Below are 20,950 nucleotides of genomic sequence, written 5' to 3'. Positions count from 1 at the left end.
AGGGTCGGCCATTAAGGAGAGAGTTGCAGTTGTCAAGGCGGGAAATAATCAAGAAGTGAATACGTTGCTTTGTGGTGTCCTTAGTCAGGAAGGGTGGAATTCTGGAGATATTGCGGAGGTGAAGGTGACAGGATTTAGCCAGTGATTGGATGTGGGGGCTGAAGGAGAGATCAGAGACAAGGATTACACCCAGCACCCCCTGGCATGTGTGGAGGGACCAATGGTTGTACTGTTGATCTTAATGGTGAAGTCACGGGGGGGGGGGGGAGGGGAAGAAGGAAATATTACAAGCTTAGTTTTAGAAATATTGAGTTTGAGGAAGTGGTGTGACATCCATACTGAGATGTTATTCAGTAAGTTTGAGATCCGTGAGGAGATCGAAGGGGTGAGTTGAGGAGTGGAGAGATAGATCTGGGTGTCATCAGCGTAGAACTGGTATTGGAAGCCATGAGAGGTTATCAACTTGCCCAGGGAAGAGGTATAGAGCCTTGGGGTACCCCAACAGAAAGAGGAAGGGGAGCAGAGGAGATGGAGTTGTAAGTGACACTGGAAGCGTGCTGAGATAGGTAGGAGGAGAACCAGGATAAAGCAGAATCACGGAAGGGCAAGGGAGTGGAGTTTACTGAGGAGGAGCAGGTGGTCAACTGTGTCGAAGGCAGCAGAGAGGTCTAAGAGTATGAGTATGGAGTAATGGCCGTTGGTTTTAGCAATTAGTAGGTCATTGGTGAGTTTTAGTAGGGCAGTTCCAGTAGAATGTTGTGGACGGAAGCCGGACTGTAGGGGGTCGAGAAGGTTGTTGTCTGTGAGGTAGCAACTCATTTGATCATGGACAAGGCGTTCGATGAGCTTGGAGGCAAATGGGACCAGGGAGATGGGGCTTCAGTTATTCAAACAGGTGGGGTCTAGTGAGGGTTTTTGAGTATAAGGGTAACCAGTGCATGTCAGAGGGGGGAAGGAAAGGTGCCGGAGGAGAGGGAGAGGTTGAAGATGTGGGTTAGGGAGTTTAGGATTGAGTGGGAAGGTGGTCGCAGTAATTGTGAGGGGACAGGTGGTGAGGTGGGCCATGGAGAGGTGGGCCATGGAGAGGAGTTTATCAACTTCATCGGTGGTAACTAGGCAGAAGGAGCAGAGCATTGAGTGTGGTGTTGGACCTGATGTGTTGGGTAGGGGAGGAAGTTGAATGCTGTATATCTCCTTGCGAATTGTGTAGATTTTGCTTTTGAAATGGTTGGCAATCTGTTGAGCGGTAAGCAAGTTAGTGGGTGGGGGTAGTGGGGGGGGGGGGGGTGAAGTAAGGAATTAAAGGGTAGAAAAGAGTTGACAACTTGGATGAGAGGGTTTTGATGAGAGTGTTGTAGTCGGTTTGTATAGCAGTGTGGAGGCAGGAGTTGTATTTGAGAAGGGCAGATTTGTAGATGGTAAAGTCTTGCAGGGACTTAGATTTACGCCACGCTCGCTCAAGAGCACGGCTGCGTCTCTTGAGACTTCTGGTGTCGTCTGTTTGCCAGGGTTGTGGCAGATGGGGCCTGGTTCTGCATGTAGGAAGAGGAGCGAGTACGTCTAGGGAGGATGACAACGTGTTGTTGTAGATGGAAGTGGTTAGGTCTGGGCAGGACAGGGGTGCGGTTTTGTCATAAAGGCCATCAGTGGCAGAATGAAGAAGGGAAGGGTTAAGGTTACGAAGGTTTCTGTGGGTAGTGGTTTGTGGGTTGGCAGCATGGGTGGTAGGAGACAAGGAGAGTGTGAAGCAGGTGTGTGTGAAACAGATAAGGTTGTGATCAGAGAGAGGAAAGAGTATATGGACATGACCATATATGATTAATGATGTCACGAGTCCCAGTGATGTCATTGATCATATGTGGTCATGTGCACATATATGATCAGTTATTTCTTCCAGTAGACCCCGCCCCCTTGTATATAACACCTGTCATTTAAGCCGACCATAGATGCCCCTGCTGAACCAACCATGACTTAAACCATCTATGGCATCTATGGGCAGGCTGATTGTACCCAAGTTGTTCAAAAATGATCAACTTGGGTACAACCAGCATGTCAGATTTTTCATGCAATTTTTGCCAGCAGCTATAGCTACCCGTGCCCCCACCCACCTAGAGAACACAATAGCTCCACGGGAGAGATCCCACCATCAAAACAGACTCATGGTTGCAGGAAAGAAAATCAATCCATATATGGCCGGATTTACTGGACCTGTCATTCAACGAGAGGCAAACAAAGGGCAAGATGGGTCCTGGTGGCATCAGTGGGCGTCAGAATTGACGTACATCTACATCACTGGATGATGTGATTGTACATATGTGGATATACATCATGGGAATTTTGGGCTGTTTTATTTTTAGTAAAGGACCTCTGGTTATCCCCTATTTTTAAAGGAGATTTCAAGATTCAAAACAACACCCCCTGCCTGAAGACACCCACAACCCTGTCTGGTGGTTGAGGAACCTTGTCCTCATCAACTTGTGGACAATGTGATTTACCAGGGGAGTCTCCTCCCTTGGCAAGCTACCACATGTACCTCATATTCAGTCACATTAGGGAGAGGGGGGATCTGGAGGCTTCCAGATTCCGACAAGCTCCCTGCTCGCAGACTCCCACAACCACCGCCCAGGGTTGTGGGGAAGAGGCCGTTGTCTGCATCAACATACCTACTATATAACTATGTGTCAAGGTGCTTTGGGGCTAAGAGCTAAGGGAATTTGGCCTTGTATGATTTAGGAGGGATGAATACATGCTTGTTCCCCGTTTCCCGGCTCACGTGACTTTGTCAAGGGGTGCAAGGGCTTGCCCTTGATAAAGTCACGTGATCTGTGACGCAACGCATCAGGGGAAAGCCGGGTGACGTCACTATCAGTCGCGGCCTGAGACCGGAAGTCCTTGATTTATGTGAAGCTGATTACTTTGATTTTAAATGTAAGTTTTGCTGCTGTTCAATTTTCACACGACCATGATGGTGCCAAGGTTCGCCATCACTGCCCCAGACTGGTCATTGGATAACGAGCAGTTGAGTGTGCACACCTGGTTGTGTGAAAATACCCAAACTTAATTTCCCATGATGCTCATGCACTCTGCAGTCTAGTTGAGCATCATGGGAAATGTAGTTTCAAAACATCTGGGGTGCCAAGGTTGACCATCACTGCCCTAGACTGGTCATTGGATAACGAGCAGTTGAGTGTGCACACCTGGTCGTGTGAAAATACCCAAACTACATTTCCCATGATGCTCACACACTCTGCAGTCTAGTTGAGCACCATGGGAAATGTAGTTCCAAAAAATCTGGGATGCCAAGGTTGACCATCATTGCCCCAGACTGGTCATTGGATACCGAACGGTTGAGTGTGCACCTGGTCATGTGAAAACTTGTACGAACGTTCGTTACAATGAATTTAAAGGCAAAAATATATACCTCAATATGACAGTCGATGCTGATGGAAGTTTGGTTTTTATCCAAAATTCCGTTGAAGAATTTCCTATCCGAAATACGAATTTTCGTTAGATGAGAAATAGAGAAGCGGATTGTCTGCCATGCACCGCTGGTCCAGTTTTCGCCTGCTCCAGTTTCGATAGATCCCCCCCACACTGTTTGGGGTCAACGGGGATGTGCGGAGAGCACATACTTGGTAATACCAAACAATTTCCAGTGACCCCACACATCCCCGGTGACCCCGTACAGTGCGGGGGATCAAAACTGGAGCAGCTGTACATGGCAGCCATGTGCTCATTAGGAGGGGCTCCCATCATCCCTGTGCTGTGCTGACTTCCTCCTGGGGCTGTACCTCTGCTGTGCTCATTATGAGGGGCTCCCACCATCTCTGTGCTGTGCTGACTTCCTCCTGGGGCTGCTTATTATGAGGGGCTCCCACCACCCCTGTGCTATGCTGACTTCCTCCTGGGGTTGTCCCCCTGCTGTGCTCATTATGTGGGGCTCCCACCATCCCTGTGCTATGCTGACTTCCTCCTGGGGCTGAACCTCTGCTCTGCTCATTATGAGGGGCTCCCACCATCCCTGTGCTATGCTGACTTCCTCCTGGGGCTGTACCCCTGCTGTGCTCATTATGAGGGGCTCCCACCATCCCTGTGCTATGCTGACTTCCTCCTGGGGCTGTACCCCTGCTGTGCTCATTATGAGGGGCTCCCACCATCCCTGTGCTATGCTGACTTCCTCCTGGGGCTGTACCCCTGCTGTGCTCATTATGAGGGGATCCCACCATCCCTGTGCTATGCTGAAATACTGAGCACAGCAGGGGTAGAGCCCCAGGAGGAAGTCAGCACAGCACAGGGATGGTGGGAGCCCCTCATAATGAGCACAGCAGAGGTACAGCCCCAGGAGGAAATCAGCACAGCACAGGGATGGTGGGAGCCCCTCATAATGAGCACAGCAGAGGTACAGCCCCAGGAGGAAGTCAGCACAGCACAGGGATGGTGGGAGCCCCTCAACATAAGCATATTGACTGAGTCGTCGACGCGACGACAACTGATCCGAAATCCGATATTCGTAAACAAAAGTTCGTATTGCGTACAAAATTCGGACGCATGGCAATTCGTATTTCGGATCCTCCCGAACTAACGAATTTTGAGAAATTCGTATGAATTTGAGATTCGTACAAAACTAATCGCACATGTCTACCAAGCATCTGGCTGCAGGATAATGAGAGGGAAGCCCAGGGAAATATATAGTCAGCGACCCCCTACGGGGGGGGGAGTGCTACACATGTTGCAGGATGAGCAACCTCGGCCCTCCAGCTGTGGTGAAACTACAAGTCCCATGATACACTGCAAGACCCTGACAACCACAGTCATGATGGCTCCTAGAGGCAGAGGCGTGATGGGATTTGTAGTTTCACCACAGCTGGAGGACCGAGGTTGCCTAGCACTGATAGAGGAAAAGTGAGAAAGTAAAAAAAAAAAAAAGCGCGTTTCAAATTGCCAGCAAATGACGTTTCAGCATCTTTGAAAAAATAAAAAAGGTCCCCCCATGGCCCCCCCATGGTTAAGGCCAACCATGAGGTCCAACTGAAGCAACCAACCCGATTGCAGCTCTGGTCAGATTTCTTTCCATTTCACCCACCCAAATTTCCGGCTAAATCCCCTCTATAGTTCCGTCCTTCGTACCTGATGCTGCGTCCTTCTAGCCTGTTTGCTGCTGGAGGATGTCTCGCTGTTTGATGTGGAAGTTGGCTCTAACATATTATCTTAAAGCTTAGTTTCGTTTCTCGGCTCTTCACCCAGATCCCCCTTCCCCTCCCCCCCCCCCACCCCTCCTGTTTCCTCCCTCGTCAACCACGTTCAGACTTTGCTCTGTGTTCTGGCAAGGCTGGGTGGTTAGGCGGCATATTGTGTCCAAAATAAACACACAGACGCGCCAACATCTGCAAACACCATTCACGAAATGCACAGCTCCCAACTGTCCCGGATATCGAGGGACTGTCCCCGATGTGGAGCAAAGTCCCGCCGTACCCCATTCCTCCTCCATTGTCCCTCCTTTTGGTCTGACCCATATAGAAGCATATAAAATGCACTTTTTATCTTTCAAAAAGTGTTTCCCAGCGCTAAACCTTTCATCCTAATTCTAAATTGCTGCATTTGTACATTTCGAAAGCCAATATAAAGGAATAATAGTGGTAAAAAAAAAGTCCTTGTGGATTTAATTAACCTTTTTTTTTTAGGTTCATTCTCCTTTAAGGGGGCGTGGCAGGGGGTGTGTCCTATGCCAGCATACATTTGTTAGTAGGTGTCCCTCATTCCCATCTCAAAATGTTGGCAGGTGTGCTAAATGCCCTGCTATTGGATTTGCAGGCAGAATCACGCAATTCTGCCTTGCGATTCCAGAATCGCAGCAAAATGCGCTTGCGTCGCCATCTTTTTCGGGACACCCCCAAATGCGGTGTGATTCTTTTTTTTTTTTATTCTTCGACGACGAAACGCGCAAAAATAGCAGTCAAACGCAGAGCTCCGATGTTGTGCATGACCTTCTTTTGGCGCATTTTCCGGAGCGGAGGGAGGCCCGTTCGGAATGAAGGGTGTCGCTCCAAAAAAAAAAAAAAGCGCGTCACAAAAACACGCAAAAATAAAAAAATTTAAAAGTCACAAAGAGCGCGTCACAAAAACACGCTAAAATTGTTTTCAAAATGCACAAAGAGGGCGTCACAAAAACACGCTAAAAAAATAAAAAATAAATGCTCAAAGAGCGCGTCACAAAAACACGCAAAAATTAAATAAAAAAATGCACAAAGAGCGCGTCACAAAACCACGCAAAAAAATATAAAAAAAATACACAAAGAGCGCGTCACAAAAACACGCAAAAAATAAATAATAAAAATGCACAAAGAGCGTGTCACAAAAACACGCAAAAAATAAATAAAAAAATGCACAAAGAGCGTGTCACAAAAACACGCAAAAAATAAATAAAAAAAATGCACAAGGAGCATGTCACAAAAAAACACGCAAAAAAAATGCTCAAAGAGCACGTCACACAAACACGCATACAATTTTTTAAAAATGCACAAAGAGTGCGTCACAAAAACACGCAAAAAAAAAAGCTCAAAGAGCGAGTCACAAAAACACACAATAAAAAATGCACAAAGAGCGTGTCACAACAATACGCAGAAAAAAAAATGCACAAAGAGCACGTCACAAAAAATAAATAAAAAAAATGCACAAGGAGCATGTCACAAAAAACACGCAAAAAAAATGCTCAAAGAGCACGTCACACAAACACGCATAACATTTTTTAAAAATGCACAAAGAGTGCGTCACAAAAACACACAAAAAATAAATAAAAAATGCACAAAGAGCATGTCACAAAAACACGCAAAAAAAAAGCTCAAAGAGCGCGTCACAAAAACACACAATAAAAAATGCACAAAGAGCGTGTCACAAAAAACATGCAAAAAAATAAATAAAAAAAATGCACAAAGAGCGTGTCACAAAAAATAAATAAAAAAATGCACAAAGAGCGTGTCACAACAACACGCAGAAAAAAAAATGCACAAAGAGCACGTCACAAAAAATAAATAAAAAAATGCACAAAGAGCATGTCACAAAAAATAAATAAAAAAATGCACAAAGAGCATGTCACAAAAACACGCAAAAAATAAATAAAAAAATGAACAAAGAACGTGTCACAAAAACACGCAAAAAAAAAAAATGCTCAAAGAGCACATCACAAAAACACGCAAACATTTTTTTAAAAATGCACAAAGAGCGCGTCACAAAAAAATAAATAAAAAAACATGCACAAAGAGCGTGTCACGGAAGCATCGCTCAGGTGTGAACGGGGCGTAGAGCGGGAGAGACCGTTCACTTTGGAAATGTTAGTAAATAAGGTGAAGCTGTGTTCAGCGTGGATATCCAATCATGTGCCAGGAGATTACACCCACACGACTTTTTTTGCATGATTGGGTATTAAAAGTGAACGTGACTTCACTTTACTTCTTAAAGCTGAACTCCGGACATAAAGACAAATAAAAAAATCTATTCCTCAATAGTCACTAGTGAAATAAATCCACTTTATTTGCACCAAATGTCTTTGCAAACCCAGATGGTACCTTGTAAAAGTAGGAGTGGCATCACCCCTGTGCTGTACAGAGAGAAGAGATGTGGGCGGGGCCCAGTAGGCTCCACCCACTACAGGCTGTCTGCTTACCGGAGGGTACGGAGACAAGATCAGCCCCCCCCCCCCCCGCACAAGGAGAGAGAGCAGATTTGGGGGGTGGCCTAACAGCTCCACCCACTACAAGCTATACTACAGAAAACTTCAGGAGGGGCGGAAACAAGATCAGCCCCTTCTGCACAAGAAGAGAGAGCAGATTTGTGGGAGTGGCCTAACAGCTCCACACACTACAAGCTGACTACAGGAAACTACAGGAGGGGGCGGAGACAAGATCAGCCCCCCCCCCACACAAGGATAGAGCGCAGAGCTGTGGAAAGGGCCCAGCAGGCTCCTCCCATTGCAGGCTGCCTGCTGAAAATGACAGGAGGGGGCGGAGACAAGACCGGTCACCCTGCACAAGGAGGGATCAGCAGGGAGTGGTCTTTTCTACAGGAAGTCTGCAGAGATCTGGAAGAAATACACAAAGCACGCCAAGATTCTAGAAGAAGACACATGACCCGAAAGAATTAGATGGTATTTACTAAGCATGGAGCTCGGCATTAACATTCACTTGGCCAAGTGAACGACCTCTATTGCTTTAGCAAACCAAAACCTTTTGTGGCAGTGTCTCCTGGGGACACTAGATCCTAAACAAGAACATTGGGTCCTAGGCACACCCAAAACCACACCCACATTGTGGGTTGGTCCCACCCTCTTAATAGGCTGGGATTGCCCCTCAGGCCACGTTATAAGGTTGGTCCTGCCTGTAAATATGAAGGGACGGTTACACCAGTGGCTCTGATCCCCCAGCCCTGGACACAGCATTGGGGGGCCCTGGACAGAGCATTGGGAGGCCCTGGAAAGAGCATTGGGGGGCCGTGGACACAGCATTGGGGAGCCCTAGACACAGCATTGGGAAGGCCCTGAACACAGCATGGGGGTGCCATGGACACAGCATGAGGGGGCCTGGACACAGCATTGGGAAGGCCATGGACACAGCATTGGGGGGCCCTGGACACAGCATTGGGAAGGCCCTGGACACAGCATGAGGGGGCCTGGACATAGCATGAGGGGAGCCCTGGACACAGCATTGGGAAGGCCCTGGACACAGCATTGGGGGGCCCTGGACAGAGCATTGGGGGGCCCTGGACAGAGCATTGGGGGGCCGTGGACACAGCGTTGGGGAGCCCTGGACACAGCATTGGGAAGGCCCTGGACACAGCATTGGGGGGCCCTGGACACAGCATTGGGAAGGCCCTGGACACAGCATGAGGGGGCCTGGACACAGCATTAGGAAGGCCCTGGACACAGCATTGGGGGGCTGTGGACACTGCATTGGGAAGCCCTGGACACAGCATTGGGGGGCCTGGACATAGCATTAGGAAGGTTCTGGACACAGCATTGGGAAGCCCTGGACACAGCATTGGGGGGCCTGGACATAGCATTAGGAAGGTTCTGGACACAGCATTGGGAGGCCCTGGATACAGCATTGGGAAGGCCCTGGACACAGCATTGGGGGGCCCTGGACACAGCATGAGGGGGCCTGGACACAGCATGAGGGGGCCTGGACAAAGCATGAGGGTGCCTGGACACAGCATTAGGAAGGCCCTGGACACAGCATTAGGAAGGCCCTGGACACAGCATTAGGAAGGCCCTGGACACAGCATTGGGAAGGCCCTGGACACAGCATTGGGAAGGCCCTGGACACAGCATTGGGGGGCCCTGGACACAGCATGAGGGGGCCTGGACACAGCATGAGGGGGCCTGGACAAAGCATGAGGGTGCCTGGACACAGCATTAGGAAGGCCCTGGACACAGCATTAGGAAGGCCCTGGACACAGCATTAGGAAGGCCCTGGACACAGCATTGGGAAGGCCCTGGACACAGCATTGGGAAGGCCCTGGACACAGCATTGGGGGGCCCTGGACACAGCATGAGGGGGCCTGGACACAGCATGAGGGGGCCTGGACAAAGCATGAGGGGGCCTGGACACAGCATGAGGGTGCCTGGACACAGCATTAGGAAGGTTCTGGACACAGCATTGGGGGGCCATGGACACAGCATTAGGAAGGTTCTGGACACAGCATTGGGAGGCCCTGGATACAGCATTAGGAAGGCCCTGTACACAGCATGGGGGCCCTGTACACAGCATGGGGGCCCTGTACACAGCATGAGGGGCCTGGACACAGCATGAGGGTGCCTGGACACAACATTAGGAAGGCCCTGGACACAGCATGGGGGCCCTGTACACAGCATGAGGGGCCTGGACACAGCATGAGGGTGCCTGGACACAACATTAGGAAGGCCCTGGACACAGCATTAGGAAGGCCCTGGACACAGCATTGGGAAGGCCCTGGACACAGCATGTGGGTGCCTGGACACAACATTAGGAAGGCCCTGGACACAGCATTAGGAAGGCCCTGGACACAGCATTAGGAAGGCCCTGGACACAGCATTGGGGGGCCCTGGACACAGCATGAGGGGGCCTGGACACAGCATGAGGGGGCCTGGACAAAGCATGAGGGGGCCTGGACACAGCATGAGGGTGCCTGGACACAGCATTAGGAAGGTTCTGGACACAGCATTGGGGGGCCATGGACACAGCATTAGGAAGGTTCTGGACACAGCATTGGGAGGCCCTGGATACAGCATTAGGAAGGCCCTGTACACAGCATGGGGGCCCTGTACACAGCATGGGGGCCCTGTACACAGCATGAGGGGCCTGGACACAGCATGAGGGTGCCTGGACACAACATTAGGAAGGCCCTGGACACAGCATGGGGGCCCTGTACACAGCATGAGGGGCCTGGACACAGCATGAGGGTGCCTGGACACAACATTAGGAAGGCCCTGGACACAGCATTAGGAAGGCCCTGGACACAGCATTGGGAAGGCCCTGGACACAGCATTGGGGGGCTGTGGACACAGCATTGGGGGGCCCTGGACACAGCATGAGGGGGCCTGGACACAGCATGAGGGGGCCTGGACACAGCATTGGGGGGCCCTGGACACAGCATTGGGGGGCCCTGGACACAGCATGTGGGTGCCTGGACACAGCATTAGGAAGGCCCTGGACACAGCATTAGGAAGGTTCTGGACACAGCATTGGGGGGCCATGGACACAGCATTAGGAAGGTTCTGGACACAGCATTGGGAGGCCATGGATACAGCATTAGGAAGGCCCTGGACACAGCATGGGGGCCCTGTACACAGCATGGGGGGACCCTGGGCACAGCATGAGGGGCCCTGGACACAGCATTGGGGGGCCCTGGACACAGCATTGGGGGGCCCTGGACACAGCATTGGGGGGGGGGGCCTGGACACAGCATTGGGAAGGCCTTGGACACAGCATGGGAGTGCCATGGACACAGAATTGGGGAGCTCTGGACACAGCATGGGGAGCCCTGGACACAGCATGGGGGGCCCTGGGTACAGTATGAAGGGACCCTGGACACAGCCTTGGGGGGCCCTGGACACAGCAGGGCCAAGATGAGGAACTGTCCTGACAAATCCGGGACCACTGGCATCTATGGTGTTGGGCTGTTTGTGTGTCGGCTCACACACAATGTAACAACGACTTCCTTTTCTGCAGGGAGGATGTATTAAAGCTTAAAGATCGAACCCCCGGAGAACGTCTGCAGATAATACGGGGACATTAATTCACTATCGCTGCCAAAAATCAATCTTTGCATGATCCAAGTGACAGAGCCAAGGTCACCCTCAAGGACGGGACGACTCGCCGGAGACCGAAATTCCTTCAACGCAGCAACAAAATAACTGGTTTTACTTCTCCACGACAGCAATATAAAAAATCCACACATGTAAACTTTTAACTTTTTTTTTTTTTTTTTTGTTACACAATAATTTGGATAACAAGTTTATTTGTTTATTAAACCCATATTTTCAGGGAAAAAAATAATAATTTTAGTAAAAACACACACAATATAATATTACATTTTATAATATGTTTACAAATGTGCATTTGTGGGTGTGTGTGCAAGGCAACGGGGGTTTTTGTTTGTTTGTTTGTTTTAATACATTTTATTCTGAATTTTTATTTTTTAAATTTATTCTTAAGGTTCTAATTATTATTTTTTTTTATAATTTTTTATTTTTTAAATAACAAATACCTGCACTGTGTAATGGCTTTGCACAGAGAACAGCCCCAATCCTCTTCTTTTTGGGTCCCCTGCTGGCAGACCTGGCTCCTCCCCCTTCCAGCTGCCTCCAATAGCAAGCCCCTTGAGCTGCATTGTGCACAGAGCACAGCTCAGCCCCGCCCCCCCTCCACACTCTCACCTCATTGGCTCACTGGATGTGATTAGACAGCGGCAGGAGCCAATGGCTTTCTTTGTTTTAATACATTTTATTATTCATTTTTCCTTTTTAAAGTTATTCTAAAGGTTCTTTTTTTTTTATTCTTATTAAAATAACAAACATGTTATATTTATGTGCTCTGTGTAATGGTTTTGCACAGAGCAGCCCTCGATCCTCTTCTTTTTGGGTCCTGGCTCCTCCCCCCTCGACTGCCCCGAATAGCAAATCTCTTGCAGGCTCGCTCCCAAGCCACGCTCCCGTGAATGGACATCGCAGAACCCCCGCCCAACCCCCGCTCTTACCTCATTGGCTCACTGGCAGTGATTGACAGCAGCGGGAGCCAATGAAGAGAGAGAGAACTGGGAAAGCGGCTTCTCTCATGCACATCACTGGATCACTGGATCCAGATGGACAGGGCTGGGACAACAGATGGGTAGAAGGTCAGTGAAGTTCCTCCACCTCAAACTCTCTCATCCATGTCTTTATGGACTTTGCTTTGTGCGCTGGTGGGCAGTCATGTTGGAACAGGAAGGGGCCGTCCCCAAACTCTTCCCACAAAGTTGGGAGCATGAAATTGTCCAAAATTTCTTGGTATGCTGATGTCTTAAGAGTTCCCTTCACTGGAACTAAGGGGCCAAGCCCAACCCCTGAAAGACAACCCCCCACACCATAATCCCCCCTCCACCAAATGATTGCGGACCAGTGCACAAAGCAAGGTCCATAAAGACATGGATGAGCAAGTTTGGGGTGGAGGAACTTGACTGGCCTGCACAGTGTCCTGACCTCCAATAGAACACTTTTGGGGTGATCTAGGGCAGAGACTGCTATCCAGGCCTTCTCATTCAACATCAGTGCCTGACCTCATAAATGCGCTTCTGGAAGAACGGTCAAACATCCCCATAGACACACTCCTAAACCTTGTGGACAGCCACCCCAGAAGAGTTGACGCTGTTATAGCTGCAAAGGGCGGGGCCAGCTCAATATTGAACTTACAGACTAAGACTGGGATGTCATTAAATTCATGTGCGTGTAAAGGCAAGCGTCCCAATACTTTTGGTAATATAGTGTAGATGGAAGCACAGCATTCCATACAGGTTCCACTCAGAACAGGCCTCGCCATGGTCCACCAAAGAAGTTGAGGTCACGTGCTCAGCGTCATATCCAGAGGTTGTCTTTGGGAAATAGACGTATGAGTGCTGCCAGCATTGCTGCAGAGGTTGAAGGGGTGAGGGGTCAGCCTGTCAGTGCTCAGACAATACGCCGCACACTGCATCAAACCAAACTTATTTGGTTCAGATGGTGTAAGGCGTGTGTGGCGGCAACCAGGTAAAGAGTACAAAGACCAGTGTGTCTTCCCTACAGTCAAGCATGGTGGTGGGAGTGTCATGGTCTGGGGCTGCATGAGTGCTGCCGGCACTGGGGGGCTACAGTTCATTGAGGGAACCATGAATGCCAACATGTACTGTGACATACTGAAGCAGAGCATGATCCTCTCCCATTGGAGACTGGGCCGCAGGGCAGTATTCCAACATGATAACGACCCCAAACACACCTCCAAGACCACCACTGCCTTGCTAAAGAAGCTGAAGGTAAAGGTGATGGACTGGCCAAGCATGTCTCCAGACCTAAACCCTATTGATCATCTGTGGGGCATCTGCAAATGGAAGGTGGAGGAGTGGAAGGTCTCCAACATCCACCAGCTCCGTGATGTCATCATGGAGGAGGGGAAGAGGACTCCAGTGGTGACCTGTGAAGCTCTGGTGACCTCCATGCCCAAGAGGCTGGAAAATAATGGCGGCCACACAACATATTGACACTTTGGGCCCAATTTGGACATTTTCACTTAGGGGTGTACTCACTTTTGTTGCCAGCGGTTTAGACATTAATGGCTGTGTGTTGAGTTATTTTGAGGGGACGGCAAATTTACACTGTTATACAAGCTGTACACTCACTACTTTGTAGACAAGTGTCATTTCTTCAGTGTTGTCACATGAAAAGGTAGAAGAGAAGATTTACAAGAACGTGAGGGGTGTACTCACTTTTGTGCGATAATGTATATATGCCTTTACAATCACTTTAAGGAAAAAAAAAAAAAAAACTTCGGCCTTTAGAACCACTTTTATTTATAGTATTTTTAGTAACTTTATTATTATCACAAGTGGGTTAACCACTTGAGACCCGCGCTATAGCCGAATGACGGCTACAGCGCCGACCTCCTTTGCCGGGACTACGTCTATTGACGTCGTCCCGTGCACAAGCGGCCTGCGCGCCCCCTGAGGGGTGCGCGCGGCGCGCTCTGTGATCAGCGAGTCTATGAGACTCGCCTGATCACCGATCCGAGCAAGGGGTCGATCCCGACCCCTTATCACGTGATCAACTGTCAGCCAATGACAGCTGATCATGTGATACAACGGAGCCGGTAATCGGCTATTATTCCTCCTCTCGCTGACAGCGCGAGGAGAGAAAAAAGAGCCGATCACCGGCGGCCATGATCGGGACATCAGTCCCGATCACGGCCAGCCCTGCTAGTACCCACCTGCCCCCTGCCAGTGCCAGCTCATTAAATAATAAGTGCCCCCCATCAGTGCCACCCAGCAGTGCCCACAGTGCCACCCAGCAGTGCCACCCAGCAGTGCCCACAGTGCCACCCAGCAGTGCCCACAATCTGCCTCAACAATGGTGCTGCACCCCAGTGCCACATATCCGTGCCCATCAGTGTCATCTACCAGTGCCCATCAGTGCCCAGCAGTGCCGCCCAGCAGTGCCACCTATCAGACCCACCTATCAGTGCCACCTATCAGTGCCCATCAGTTCCATCTATCAGTGGTACCTATCAGTGCCCCTTAGTGCCACCCATCCGTGCCACCCATCCATGCCACCCATTCGTGCCACCTTATCTGTGCCCATCTTTGCCCATCAGTGCCGCCTTATCTGTGCCCATCAGTACTGCCTTATCTGTGCCTATCGGTGCCACCTTATCTGTGCCTATTAGTGCCGCCTTAACTATGCCTATCAGTGCCCACCAGTGCAGCCTATCAGTGCCCACCAATGCAGCCTATCAGTGCCCACCAGTGCAGCCTATCAGTGCCCACCAATGCAGCCTATCAGTGCCCACCAGTGCAGCCTATCAGTGTCACCTCATCAGCGCACTTCAATGAAGGAGAAAAATGACCTGTTTACAAAATTTTATAACAAACTATTAAACATTATTTTTTTTTGCATCTTTTTTTGTTTGTTTAGCAAAAAATAAAACTCCGAGCTGTAACTAAATACCACCAAAAGAAAGCTCTATTTGTGGGAAAAAAATGATAAAAATGTCATTTGGGTACAGTGTTGTATGACCGCGCAATTGTCATTCAAAGTGCATCAGCGCTGAAAGCTGAAAATTGGTCTGGGACTGAGGGGGGTTTAAGTGCCCAGTAAGCAAGTGGTTAACAAGCTAAAGATTGGCAAAGGATCGTTCCTCCTGAAACTGAGTTCTCCATCCCCAGCAGCCTCTTGCAGCAGTTAGAAGGGGCCCTCTGCCTTGCATTTGTTTTTCCATTATAGGGAATGCAGCAAGAAAAGTGACACTCCGTTTATTCAAAAGGATGTTGCGGGGTGCAGAATCTGAGCATTGGAGTCTTGGTGGAATAGAAAAATTGTACTGTAAGTGGAGTTAGAAGTAATATCGTGCCTCTTACCTGGTGCCGAGTCCTTGGTGGGGGAGGCGCAGGGCATGAAATGATCTGTGAGTTCGCTGAGTTTCGTTTCCCAAACTTTGACATCACATTTACTGAGAACTGAGACTGTTTCCCAGATTCCCCCTCCACTCCGACCCCCTCCACCCCCTCCATCCCTCTCTCCACCCAGATCTCTGCCTTTGCCAGACTCATCCTGCACTTCCTGCCAACCAGGACACAAAAGAAACCATCGGCTTCATCTGCACAAAAAAAAAAAAAATAGACACAATGCTAGTACACAAATAGACACAGACCCATAAATCCACATATATAGAGACACGCCACTAGGGATGAGCTTCGAGTTCGACTCGAACATTGCCTGTTCAGCGGACAGTGAACAATTTGGGCTGTTCGCAGCAAATTCGAAAAGCCGGAACACCCTATACAAGTCTATGGGAGAAATCTAAGGTGCTAATTTGAAAGGCTAATTTGCAAGTTACTGTCCTAAAAAGTGTTTGGGGACCCGGGTCCTGCCCCAGGGGACATGGATCAATGCAATTTTTTTTTTTTTTAAACGGACGTTTTTTTCAGGAGCAGTGATTTTAATAAATGATTAAAGTGAAACAATAAAAGTGTAATATTCCTTTAAATGTCATACCTGGGGGGTGTCTATAGTATGCCTGTGAAGGGGCGCATGTCTCCCGTGCTTAGAACTGTCGCTGCACAAAGTGTCATTTCGCAAGGAAAAAAAGTCTTTTAAAATCACTTTCCATTGTCGGCTCCCCGTAATACAGAAAACACTCAATGAGTGTTCTCTGTATTAGCCGACAATTCATTCATTGATAAAAAAAATAAAAATTAAAAAAAAAAGCATGGGGGTTCCCCTAAATTCAATTACCAGGCCCTTGAGGTCTGGTATGGATATTAAGGGGAACCCCGTGTCAAATTTACAAAAAAATTTTTATGTGGGGGTCCCCCTAAATATCCATACCAGACCTGAAGGGTCTGGTATGGATATTTAGGGGGACCCCCACGTCAAATTTTAAAAAAAATTGACGTGGGGGTCCCCCTAAAAATTCAATACCAGACCCTTTATCCGAGCATGCAACCTGGCAGGGCACAGGAAAAGAGGGGGGGGAACGAGAGAGCGCCCCCCCTCCTGAACCGTACCAGGCCACATGTCCTCAACATTGGGAGGATGCTTTGGGGGGTCTGTGACCCCTCAAAGCACCTTGTCCCCATGTTGATGTGGAGAAGGGCCTCATCCCCACAACCCTGAGCGTTGGTTGTGGGAGTCTGCGGGCAGGGGGCTTATCAGAATCTGGAAGCCCCCTTTAACAAGGGGACCCCCAGATCCCGCTCCCCCCTGTTTGAAATGGTAAGGGTGTACGAAAGTACCACTACCATTTCACAAAGAAAGTGTAAAAAATGGTTAAATAAGACAAACACACTTTTGAAAAATTCCTTTATTACAAATAAAAAAAAATAAAAGAAAGATTCCAGCGGTGGTAATCCACTCTTGCTATCCAGCGACGGACGATCATCTCTCCGGGGTCCAGCGATGATTGATCATATCCAGCGACGGGGGATCTCTCAGTCCAGCGCTGTCCATACATCCGTCTTCTGTCTCCACTGCGGAGACACTGCGGGGATCCCACCGCTGACGTTTCTTATATTAGGGGGGGGCCACCCGTCACCTGACCCCGCCCCTCTGACGCTGGTGAGGGGAGCCAGGGATTCCCTAATGACTTATGGGTGACCCCGCCCCTCTGATGTAACGGAAACCTGCGTTACATCAGAAGGGGGGGGGTCACCCATACGTCACTGGCGAACCCCATATCTTTCCTCACCAGCGTCAGAGGGGGTGGGGTCAGGTGAAGGGTGGCCCCGCCCTCCAAATATAAGAAACGTCAGCGCTGGGATCCCGGCAGTGTCTCCGCAGTGGAGACAGAAGACGGATGTATGGACAGCGCTGGACTGAGAGATCCCCCGTCGCTGGATATGATCATCCATCGCTGGACCCCGGAGATCCGTCGCTGGATAGCAAGAGTGGATTACCACCGCTGGAATCTTTTTTTTTTATTTTTTTTTTTTTTAATAAAGGAATTTTTCAAAAGTGTGTTTGTCTTATTTAACAATTTTGACACTTTCTTTGTGAAATGGTAGGGGTACCATTTCAAACAGGGGTGGGGGGCAGGATCTGGGGGTCCGCTTGTTAAAGGGGGCTTCCAGATAAGCCCCCCGCCCGCAAACCCCCACAACCACCGCTCAGGGTTGTGGGGATGAGGCCCTTCTCCACATCAACATGGGGACATGGTGCTTTGAGGGGTCACAAACCCCCAAAGCATCCTCCCAATGTTGAGCGCATGTGGCCTGGTACGGTTCAGGAGGGAGGGGGGCGCTCTCTCGTCCCCCCCTCTTTTCCTGCGGCCTGCCAGGTTGCGTGCTCGGATAAAGGGTCTGGTATGGATTTTTAGGGGGACCCCCACGTCAATTTTTTTTTAAATTTGACACAGGGTTCCCCTTAATATCAATACCAGACCTGAAGGGCCTGGTAATTGAATTTAGGGGAACCTCCACGCTTTTTTTTTTTTTTAATCAATGAATGAATGAATTGTCGGCTAATACAGAGAACACTCATTGAGTGTTCTCTGTATTACGGGAGCCGACAATATAGCCGCAAGTGATTTTAAAAGACTTTTTTTCCTGCAGAAATGACACTTTGTGCAGGGACAGTTCTAAGCACCGGAAACATGCGCCCCTTCACAGGCATACTATAGACACCCCCCCCAGGTACGACATTTAAAGGAATATTACACTTTTATTGTTTCACTTTAATCATTATTAAAATCACTACTCCTGAAAAAACTGCCATTTTTAAAACTTTTTTTTGCATTGATCCATGTCCCCTGGGGCAGGACCCGGGTCCCCAAACACTTTTTAGGACAGTAACTTGCATATTAGCCTTTAAAATGAGCACTTTAGATTGTGAACATTTGAGTCCCATAGACTTTAATAGGGTTCTAAAGTTTACACGAAGTTTAGGTCTGTTCGCAGGTTCTGGTGCGAACCGAACAGGGCGGTGTTCGGCTCATCCCTACACACCACCATGAAAGGAGGTCTTTGAGAGTCCAAGGCAAGGGAGGCTGCTCACACAGACCCATAGATCCACATATTTAGAGGCACACCACCATGGAAGGAGGTCTCTGAGAGTCCAAGGCAAGGGAGGCCGCTCACACAGACCCATAGCATAGATCCACATATATAGAGGCACACCACCATGGAAGGAGGTCTCTGAGAGTCCAAGGCAAGGGAGGCCGCTCACACAGACCCATAGCATAGATCCACATATATAGAGGCACACCACCATGGAAGAAGGTCTCTGAGAGTCCAAGGAAAGGGAGGCCGCTGATACAGACCCATAGCATAGATCCACATATATAGAGGCACACCACCATGGAAGGAGGTCTCTGAGAGTCCAAGGCAAGGGAGGCCGCTCACACAGACCCATAGCATAGATCCACATATATAGAGGCACACCACCATGGAAGAAGGTCTCTGAGAGTCTAAGGAAAGGGAGGCCGCTGATACAGACCCATAGCATAGATCCACATATATAGAGGCACACCACCATGGAAGGAGGTCTCTGAGAGTCCAAGGCAAGGAAGGCCGCTCACACAGACCCATAGCATAGATCCACATATATAGAGACACACCACCATGGAAGGAGGTCTCTGAGAGTCCAAGGCAAGGGAGGCCGCTCACACAGACCCATAGCATAGATCCACATATATAGAGACACACCACCATGGAAGGAGGTCCTATGAGTTCAAGGCAAGGGAGGCCGCTCACACAGACCCATAGCATAAATCCACATATATAGAGACACACCACCATGGAAGAAGGTCTCTGAGAGTCCAAGGCAAGGGAGGCCACTCACACAGACCCATAGCATAGATCCACATATATAGAGACACACAACCATGGAAGAAGGTCTCTGAGAGTCCAAGGCAAGGGAGGCCTCTCACACAGACCCATAGCATAGATCCACATATATAGAGACACACCACCATGGAAGGAGGTCTCTGAGAGTCCAAGGCAAGGGAGGCCGCTCACACAGACCCATAGCATAGATCCACATATATAGAGACACACCACCATGGAAGGAGGTCCTATGAGTTCAAGGCAAGGGAGGCCGCTCACACAGACCCATAGCATAAATCCACATATATAGAGACACACCACCATGGAAGAAGGTCTCTGAGAGTCCAAGGCAAGGGAGGCCGCTCACACAGACCCATAGCATAGATCCACATATATAGAGACACACCACCATGGAAGGAGGTCTCTGAGAGTCCAAGGCAAGGGAGGCCACTCACACAGACCCGTAGCATAGATCCACATATATAGAGACACACCACCATGGACGGAGGTCTCTGAGAGTCCAAGGCAAGGGAGGCCACTCACACAGACCCGTAGCATAGATCCACATATATAGAGACACACCACCATGGACGGAGGTCTCTGAGAGTCCAAGGCAAGGGAGGCCACTCACACAGACCGGTAGCATAGATCCACATATATAGAGACACACTACCATGGAAGGAGGTCTCTGAGAGTCCAAGGCAAGGGAGGCCACTCACACAGACCCGTAGCATAGATCCACATATATAGAGACACACCACCATGGATGGAGGTCTCTGAGAGTCCAAGGCAAGGGAGGCCGCTCACACAGACCCATAGCATAGATCCACATATATAGAGACACACCACCATGGAAGAAGGTCTCTGAGAGTCCAAGGCAAGGGAGGCCGCTCACATCCATTGTGTGCCCTTGGCAAGCAACACGCATTCTTGCAAAATGTCAAAGCTCAAAGGTTCCCAATTCCAAACAAAGGTAGCAACCAAAAAACAGCATGCACACAACGACACTAAAGTAATCACAGCCTGCAATCCCATAGAGACATAGAAAAGTGGTGGCCAGGGCATGGGGTGGGCAGGAGGGGAAACTGCCCAGGGTGCAGTGAAGCAAGGGGGCAAAGAGTGGATGCAGAATGGCATCACCATTCTACAGCATAGCATGTATTAACAGTGGGGAAAGGGGGTGAAATTCTGAATCCTTAGCCTGGACACTGGACTACTCTGTCCCAGTACTGGTGATGGCAGAAAGTGGTCCATTGAGTCTGTCCTTTGAAATTTCCTCCTGCCAGTTTGAGGTCATGTCCCAGTGTTCTTGATTTTCTGGTTCCAGATTGAAAATTCTGCCCTCCTGAACCTTATTCACCCCCCTGATGTATTTACAGGTTTCAATCATGTCTCCCCCTTTCCCTTCTTTCCTCCAGACTCGTGATGTGTTCTATCCCCC

General features: G+C 49.3%; 1 protein-coding gene across 2 annotated transcripts in view; it reads right to left on the bottom strand.

Moving 5' to 3' along the window:
- LOC143962027 (placenta-specific gene 8 protein-like) overlaps positions 1–15,750 on the bottom strand; it is a 64,326-nt gene extending 48,576 nt beyond the window's left edge. The window contains exon 1 of one of the 2 annotated variants that reach the window (XM_077471369.1): positions 15,607–15,750. The gene's annotated coding sequence lies outside the window, so the exon portion shown is untranslated. Of the gene's footprint in view, positions 1–5,127; positions 5,263–15,606 lie in introns of those variants that run through there. The other variant, XM_077471368.1, reaches the window with a different exon arrangement.
- Positions 15,751–20,950: the final 5,200 nt, after the last annotated feature.

The sequence above is a fragment of the Lithobates pipiens genome, unplaced genomic scaffold, assembly GCF_037356315.1.
Source record: "Lithobates pipiens isolate NorthernLeopardFrog02 unplaced genomic scaffold, aLitPip1_a1.2 Scaffold_8, whole genome shotgun sequence".
Classification (NCBI taxonomy): domain Eukaryota; kingdom Metazoa; phylum Chordata; class Amphibia; order Anura; family Ranidae; genus Lithobates; species Lithobates pipiens.
This window is presented reverse-complemented; position numbering and strand designations above follow the sequence as displayed.